Below are 9557 nucleotides of genomic sequence, written 5' to 3' on the forward strand. Positions count from 1 at the left end.
CCTTTTAGAATTGTTGATGTGCGCACAACATTGATTTGACAGTGTTTAGGTCACGAGATGGTAAAAATTTAATTGCATGAAAATATAAGGCGTTTGAGCTTTTATCAACCAATCGGAGTTTATTTTGCTTTGTTGTGCTGAAGCCAATGGCCAGGTGGTGAAATGAATGGTTTTACTACAATGTGTCGATCATTTACTCACCTGATCCAGGCAGTAGGTAATTAAAATTAAACTGAAATCACACTGAGTTTCAGATGCAGCTTCACAGTTGAATAAAAACTCAGGCAATTCTTCTAGGAACCCTGGGGAAATTGAGCAAATGGATTCTAATAAAAGTGATGCTAAGAGCTATAAGAACTAATTTCATGTTCACCGTTTCCTCTAACTATATATTATTAAAATCAGTGTATCTGTCTTCTATTGAAAACTGCTATTTAATCATGAGAAGTGTAGCATTTGTTATTAAAGTCAGTCGGTAATGTAGGTTATTTGCATTAACTCCCAACTCTTAAGGGTAATCAGAGATAGGAATCAACAAGGGTTTATTATTTTCCCAATTACTGGTTTTTTTAACATTAAAATACAACAATTTTAGAGATAGAGAGTCATACAACTTTTAAGTCAGTTCGTTTGTTCTTTCGTTGATGTCATCTTCTTCCCAGAAGGCTGACTGCTATGGATCTCCACCTCTGTCTCTCCTGTGCTGCCCTTACACATTCTGCATAGGTCAACTGCATCCAGTCTATTAAGTCAGTAGTACAACACAAAACTCAGAATAGCCTATGTTCCTGCTTTGTGGGGCTGAAAGGTTAATAATTCATCAATGTCCTGTCTGGTGTTCTTCTGGACTGTCACTGGAGTGGCTTTGGTCAGTCTTGTGGACTGTTTCCTTGAGTTTACTATAACAGTTAATTTTATATCCTTCTTGCTGGTGCAAAAACAAGCTTCCAGTACTTTCCCATGGCTTACTACAGCATCCGATGTTTATAACAGCTTCTCAAAGACTTTGATGCCTTATCTTAAACCTTCTGGACATTCTACCCAATAAGACCATCTTCCACATTCCCAACAGTCTGTACTTCAACTGTTGTAATTCCCCATTCATCTGTCTCAGAATACAACATAAACAGCAAGAAATAATTATTAAGATTATAATGAGGCCTGCCTGAAGGATAACAAAAGCTTTAAATCCAAATTCTAACCATGTGTCCTCTATTAAATAAGCATAATCTCCATCATGGAGCATCTTATTCAATTGTTGACCAGTTGTACACATGTCATTGCTAATCAAGACCAGCTGGATGTCTTTCCTTGGCAATAACCCATGTAAATCCAGTGAGAGGGATTTGAATAAGTATGTCAAAGTTGGAGGTATACCCCTTTGGGGTCTTCATTATAAAGGATAATCTTGTTGTCATGGACCCATGTCGGGATAATGATGACCTCCCTGATCACTAACTTGTGATGTGGTGTGAAGCAAAGATTTGGCATTAGTCTTGGGCAATTCATAGGGCGATAAGCATGAGTCTTAACATTGGTACAGCACAGTATTGCCCTTCTGCATAATAAGTGACCATAACCATTTCTTGTAGCCATTTTCAGTCAATCTCACTGGACATGCTACAGTTGACTCGGAGCAGTTTCTGAAGGGCTCCTCCTGCTACAGATTAACTTTGGACAGCCCACAAATAGGTTGAGTAGCCTCTAACAAATCAACCAACATATACATGTTCAGTTATTGAGAAGGAATCAATGTATGATGCTGCCCATTGCCCTTGATGGTCATTATAAATCAGTAATCATGATTGGTTTAGTTCTTCATTTATAAACGTCCTTTTCAAGGACCCGTACTAAAGACACCCTGGCCAGCTTTGTGAACATGGACATTTCCATGATCAGAACTGGTAAGGTTAGGATGTAGGAAATATACATTAGATCCTTCAATGAACAGCCTTCATTAGCACAACCATCATGTTTACCAGAATGTGTCATGACGAACCACAGGTTCCTTACAGTGGGCACTGGAGGCATTTCGCACTGTCCTGCCCCTTCCCCACAATACTATCTCTTAAAATACTCATCCTTCAATAGATCTGGGATAATTCCTCTGGACACACTCTGCAGGACGTTACTCAAGGCCTGGAACACTTATGCAGTACAAATGGCAGTGTCTGGTAATTTCTGTTTCTTTGCTTTCAACTAACTTTCAATATTATTCATTGATTTTATTTTGCAGATCATTGAACAAGTTAGCAATGCTGAGCATGTTATACACTGTCAATCATTCCTCTTGTGCTAACCCACCAATCCCTTGTAACACAGGCCTGATGGCACTGTCAGCAAGACTGTTTACAAAACAGTATAGGTGTCTCTTTAGGGTCCCTACATCTCCCCAGTTCCAGACTGACAAGCCAGTGCCAAGTAAACTAGGCACAGCTCCTACCTTCCTGCTATCTTCAGCTGGTCTGATTTAAACAGTGCCCTCCTGTTGACCGTCTTCCTTGGCCCATTTGGGGATCCCTATTCTTCCTATAATAACAACATATTTACCAGGTTGTATTAAAAAATAAAGAGACTGCACTAACATTACAACAGGAAACACTGTTATGATTAGCTTAAGCTGAAAGATGAAACATTACAGATACATATATAAACTGCACATTATTAATCAAAGTGCTTGAAATCAGATAGATGTCAGCCCGCATTATAGAGGACATCCACTATTCAGATTCTCAAGAGTAGGAATTGCCTTTCCAGTGTTAGCATTATGCTGCCTCAGCTGCACCGTCAATCTTCCAATATTAGAGTTTTTAAACTACAGGAGTAATCCAAGAAAAGGGAGAGCATTTTTCCAGGCAAAGAGATGGAGTTTTGGGTGAGTGCAGGAAGCTAAATCTCCTAAACGTGACATTGGGTCGTGAGCCTGACATCATCCTGCCCCTTTCCGGCTTTCACCTGGGGCAGTTTGCAGATGAGCTGGGAACCCCCGTGGAGCTGCGGATAAGTAATTAAAATATTAAAATTGCTCATTAAGTAATGTTTTAACTAAGGACCGATTACTTGAGCTGTCAGCCACTTTCTTGGGTCACTGAGGAGAGTGAAAAGCGGAGCAATGCTTCTTCAGTGAAACTGACAGGCTGGGAAGCCCTTGATTAGTGAAACTGAAGAGCTCCAGCCATGGCCAGCTGAGAGGCTGCTGCTCACAGTGCCCCTTCTCAGGGAGTGCTTTCAATGGTTGACAGGTGATTGCCAACTTCACTTATCTTGCACTTCACCCACCTTCAGCTCCACTTCCCTGCTGCCAGCCTTCACCATGGCATGGCAGCAGCTTATGCAGCTCTACCTTGCACCTCTATGAAGAGCAAGAGGAGCAGCAACACCAACACCAACAGCGGCAGGAGCAACACCAGTAGCAGCACCAGCTGCTTTCTCCTCAGCCACATGCTGCGCCACAGGGCAGAAATGATGGACACAGAGATATAGCTGGAAGGAGGCAAGACACCCAAAACAGAGTCTACAGGCAGAGGATCAGCTCTCTCACCAGTATCTCAGGAGGTTCAGGTTTTCATGGCAGGTCTTTGCTGACATCTGCAGCCTCTTGAAACAAAATCTCCTTCCCAGTGGGCCAGGTGGGCACGTGTTGTCAGTGGCCATCAAGGTGCCTATCACTGGAGGCCCCCACCCTGCCCTGGGTCTCTGCTTCTCCTGGAGGTTGTGTGCTCTTTTCTCTTGCAAGGACAGAAATAAGACATTAATGTCTGTTAATAATGGTCTGTGTGGGTAGCAGAGAAGGACAATATTTATGGAGGGTAACAGTGAAGCATGGATGTGAAAGGGCAATAGGATGAGGGTGAGTGTGAGTGTTGGCTGTTTAGATGTGGCTGTGAGGTGCCAAGAGAGAGTGGAATGATTGGAGCTGCAAAGTGTGTCGTCCTGAGGAGTGCTTTGCAGAAGAATGCTGTGAAAGTCAGAGTGTGGGACTTGACACCTGAAAATGTTATGCCACTCACCTTTCCTGTCCTCCTGAGGCCCTGGATCCTCTTGGTGCATTGTCTCCAGGCTGGAGGGAGCACACTTCTCCTGTTCACTTCCTCGGCCACATTGATCCACATCTGGTTGGTTGGAGAAGCTGTTCTTTTCCTCCCATCACAGCAGACCTCAAATCCCTCAGCAGCACCTCCAGGTAAGAGTGAGAGACCCATGAGGAGGGGGGGTGGTGGGGAGGGGCAGCTTTCCCAGGTCTCCTCTCCAATCCTGTGGTTTCTGCAGCCTCAGAAATCCACGTGCTGGTGAGCCATTCTAACCCATGGCATGGTCCCTTTAATTAGAAATTCTTCCATTGCAGATGCAGCGCGTGAACTCACCCACCCTCCCTGATTGGTCGGAGAACCCAGAGGCGAGATGTTAATGCTGTGGCCCAGTTAAGGAGCCTTGGCAAAATCCACTCCAGCAGCAATCGGGTTCCCAACTCCGTAATGGTCCCTCCAGTTCAGCAGGGACTAAGTTCAGAAAATTCCATCCATGGTTTCTTTTATTACTTCTCAGTCTTAATCTCCAACAGGCCCTCCTTTGTGGGATCTTGCAGGCCTTATTTAACTAAGGTCCTCATCTTGTTACCTCGACACATTTGCTCCTTTAGTCTAAATTTAATTTGGTTAACTTTATACATTATGCCAGATTCAAAAAAAATTGTTACACGTTTTACAGAAAGCTACAGCGTACGATAATATCAAGAATCATGGACTTAAAAGATCCCCCTCTTCTCCTTTTACCATCATTTATCATGTGGATCATTCTGGCTAAGTATTTCTCAGATGTCCCCATTTAATTGTTAACTCAAAGGAACCCAATCATAAATTTTGGAAATCCAAGTTCTGCGTTCCTCTGTACTTTAATTTCAATCCCTTTGATACGTACCTGCCTGTTTAATTATACCTTGATGGTTTCATTAATTTGTTGGTTTCAATATGGAGCATGTTTCAGTGCCTTGATTAAAAAGTTCAAACCAATTGTGATACAGAGGAGGGATTTTTAACTTCCTGACCTGCTGGGAACAGGGAGCAGGGAGCATGTGGGAAAACTGGAAGCCAGGGTTTCCCCACACACTGTGCAGTTTTAACTCCACCACATGCATGTGTCATCACTTACAGGTTCCCTGCCCGGAAGCCAGCCTGATTGACAAGTTTGGTTTCTAGTCAGGTGGGGAACCCTGGAGAAGAGGCTGCAGGTCCAGATAGGTCCAAGCTGCGAGCCCAACGGGGGCCGGATCTGATCCCAGTGAAGGGGGGCTTAAAGACAGGAGGTCTGGGAGAATGGAGACCAGAGGGTGGGGTTCTGAGCCCTTGGACGGGGCGAGGTTGGAGGCTCGGTGGGGGGATTGAAAGCCTCAGTGGGGAGATTGGAGGCCAAGGGTGGGAAGTTCAGAGGTCTGCGGGGGAGATCGAAGGCAAGGGAGGTCAGAGGCCTCAGGGGGAAATTGGAGACTGAGCTGGTTAAGGTCAGAGGCCTGGTGGGACATTGGAGCCTGAGCGGTGAGGTTGGAGGCCGGGGGAGATTGGGGTGTGTTTGCAAGGATTGGGAGGTATCCAATCACAGGGGGTTGGTGAGGCAGGTATGCAAGGCCATATAAAAGCAAACCGAACACTAGGATTTATTTCTAGAGGGATAGAATTGAAAAGTTATACTAAACCTGCATCAAACCGTGGTTAGCCCACACTGGGTTGACTATTAAGTGCCCTCTGAAATGGCCTAGCAAGCCACTCAGTTGTATCTCACCGCTACGAAGTCAGTAAGGAATGAAACTGGATGGACCACCTGGAATCAACCTAGACACCAGAAACGACAACAGCAAACCCAGCCCTATCGACCCTGCAAAGTCCTCCTTCTAACAGCTGGGGGCTTGTGCCAAATTTGGGAGAGCTGTCCCACAGACTAGTCAAGCAACAGCCTGACACAGACATACTCACAGAATCATACCTCACAATGTCCCAGATGCCATCATCACAATCCCCAGGTATGTCCTGTCTCATCACCAGGACAGACCCAGCAGAGGTGGCGGCACAGTGGTATACAGTCACGAGGGAGTTGCCCTGCGAGTCTTCAATATCGACTCTAGACCCTATGATGTCTCATGGTATCAGGTCAAACATGGGCAAGGAAGCCTCCTGCTGATTACCACCTACTGTCCCCCTCAGCTGATGAATCAGTACTCCTCCATGTTGAACAGCACTTGAAGGAAGCACTGAGGGTGGCAAGGACACAGAATGTATTCTGGATGGGGGACTTCAATGTCCATCATCGAGAGTGGCTCGGTAGCACCACTACTGACCGAGCTGGCCGAGTCCTAAAGGACATAGCTGCTAGACTGGGTCTGCGGCAGGTGGTGAGGGAACAAACAAAAGGGAAAAATATACTTGACCTCGTCCTCACCAATCTGCCAGCCGCAGATGCATCTGTCCATCACAGTATTGGTAGGAGTGACCACTGCACAGTCCTTGTGGAGACAAAGTCCGGTCTTCACATTGAGGATATCCTCCATCATGTTGTGTGGCACTATCACCGTGCTAAATGAGATAGTTTTAGAACAGATCTAGCAATGCAAAATTGGGCATCCATGAGGTGCTGTGGGCCATCAGCAGCAGCAGAATTGTACTCAACCACAGTCTGTAACCTCATGGCCCAGCATATCCCCCACTCGACCATTACCATCAAGCCAGGGGTTCGATGAAGAGTGTAGGAGGACATGCCAGGAGCAGCACCAGGCATACCTCAAGAGGTCAACTTGGTGAGGCTATAACCCAGGACTACTTGCGTGCCAAACAGCGTAAGCAGCATGCGATGGACAGAGCTAAGCGATCCCATAACCAACGGATCAGATCTAAGCTCTGCACTTCTGCCATATTCAGTCATGAATGGTGGTGGACAATTAAGCAACTAACTGGAGGAGGTGGCTCCACAAATATCCCCATCCTCAATGCCCAGCACATCAGTGCAAAAGGTAAGGCTCAAGCATTTGTAACAATCATCAGCCAGAAGTGCCAAGTGGATGATCCATCTTAGCCTCCTCCTGAAATCCTCAGCATCACAGATGCCAGTCTTAAGCCAATTTGATTCACTCCATGTTATAATAATAAATAACTGAGGGCACAAAAGCTATGGGCCTGACAACTTTCTGGCAATGATACTGAACACCTGTGCTCCAGAACGTGCCACGCCCCTAGCCAAGCTGTTCCAGTACAGCTACAACTCTGGCCTCTACCCGGCAATGTGGAAAATTGCCCAGGTATGTCCTGTACACAAAAGCAGGACAAATCCAACCCGGCCAATTACCGCCCCATCAGGCTACTCTCGATCATCAGTAAAGTGATGGAAGGTGTCATCAACAGTGCTATCAAGCGGCACATGCTTAGCAATAACCTGCTCAGTGGCGCTCAGTTTGGGTACCACCAGGGCCACTCAGCTCCTGACCTCATTACAGCCTTGGTTCAAACATGGGCAAAAGAGCTGAACTCAAGAGGTGAGGTGAGAGTGACTGCCCTTGACATCAAGGCAGCATCTGACCGAGTATGGCATCAAGGAGCCCTAGCAAAACTGGAGTCAATGGGAATCAGGGCAAAAACTCTCCACTGGTTGGAGTCGTATCTAGTGCAAAGGAAGATAGTTGTGGTTGTTGGAGGTCAATCATCATAGCTCCAGGACATCACTTCAGGAGTTCCTCAGGGTAGTGTCCTAGGCCCAACCATCTTCAGCTGCTTCATCAATGACCTTCCTTCAATCATAAGGTCAGTAGTGGGGATGTTCGCTGATGATTGCACAATGTTCAGCACCATTCGTGACTCCTCAGATACTGAAGCAGTCCGTGTAGAAATGCAGCAAGAACTGGACAATATCCAGGCTTGGGCTGATAAGTGGCAAGTAACATACGCGCCACATAAGTGCCAGGAAATGACCATCTCCCCTTGACATTCAATGCGTTACTATCGCTGAATCCCCCACTATCAACATCCTGGGGGTTACCATTGACCACAAACTGAACTGGAGTAGCCATATTAATACCGTGGCTACAAGAACAGGTCAGAGGCTAGGAATCCTGCGGCGAGTAACTCACCTCCTGACTCCCCAAAGTCTGTGTACCATCTACAAGGCACAAGTCAGAAGTGTGATGGAATACTCTCCACTTGCCTGGATGGGTGCAGCTCCAACAACACTCAAGAAGCTCGACACCATCCAGGAGAAAGCAGCGCGCTTGATTGGCACCCCATCCACAAACATTCACTCCCTCCACCACCGATGCACACTGGCAGCAGTGTGTACCATCTACAAGATGCACTACAGCCATGCACCAAGGCCCCTTAGACAGCACCTTCCAAACCCGCGACCTCTGCCACTTAGAAGAACGAGGGCTGCAGCTGCATGGGAACACCAGAACCTACAAGTTCCCCTCCAAGCCACACACCATACTGACTTGGAACTATATCGCCGTTCCTTCACTGTCACTGGGTCAATATCCTGGAACTCCCTTCCTAACAGCTCAGTAGGTGTAGCTGCCGCACATGGACTGCAACAGTTCAAGAAGGCAGCTCACCACCATCCTCTCAAGGGCAATTTGGGATTGGCAATAAATGCTGGCCTAGCCAGCGATGCCCAAAATTCTATGAACGAATAAAAAAAACTTAGAGTACTGAGTGCAGGTCTAGTCGCCATATTATAAAAAAGAACAAAGAGGCACTGGGGAGGGTGGTACACTGCATTAAACTTGCTGATTGTATTGTAATATCTTTTGTATACTTCCTCTCTCATGCCCACTCTGTTGGGATGTGAAAATAAAGTTTCCAGCATGGCTCCTCCCAGTTAAGATCTCATGTAGTTTAACTGAATGCACAACAGAAACATATCAACAAAAGGGTGGTATTAATTTTTTTTAATGTTCCATTCGAGAGATTACGGTCTGAAGAACGTTCTGGCACATGTTTTGGAACTCCCAAAGTTGATTTTGAGGAAGTTTGAGGGATTTGAAAGATTGCTTCATGTGTCTTCAATTCGTGCTCAGCTACAACTCAGTGTGAACATTATTTTCAAAACATGGCACTGAAGACATATTTAGGGACAATGGGGGAAATTCAACGCTAACAAAGAAGACTGGTGTAATTATGAATGAAGGTTACACATTTGGCTGCAAGCTAATAAAATCCTAGATGCGGATAAGATAAATGTTTTCCTCACCATGGGGCCGGATGCGTATGAGGTGGTGTTTAACCAATGTTGCTCATGAGACCCTTGCACCTTGTACTATTCTGAAATTAATGAGATTTTGGACTCATATTATGGCTCGACTGAGAATGAAATTGCACTCTGAGTTGCATTTCGTGGAAGGAAGCAGTTGCCAGATGAGTCTATTGCAGATTATATCCTTGAATTAAAGAAACTTTCTTGTCACTGTGGTTATGGTGCCAACGTGGAAGTCAACCTTGGAGACACGTTTGTTGGAGGACTAAAGAACAGTAAAATCCAGGCCAAGTTTTTCAGTAAAGGCAATAAGCTGACATGGAAGGAGGTCT

This window comes from Heterodontus francisci, chromosome 2 (assembly GCF_036365525.1).
Source record: "Heterodontus francisci isolate sHetFra1 chromosome 2, sHetFra1.hap1, whole genome shotgun sequence".
NCBI classification, from domain to species: Eukaryota; Metazoa; Chordata; class Chondrichthyes; order Heterodontiformes; family Heterodontidae; genus Heterodontus; species Heterodontus francisci.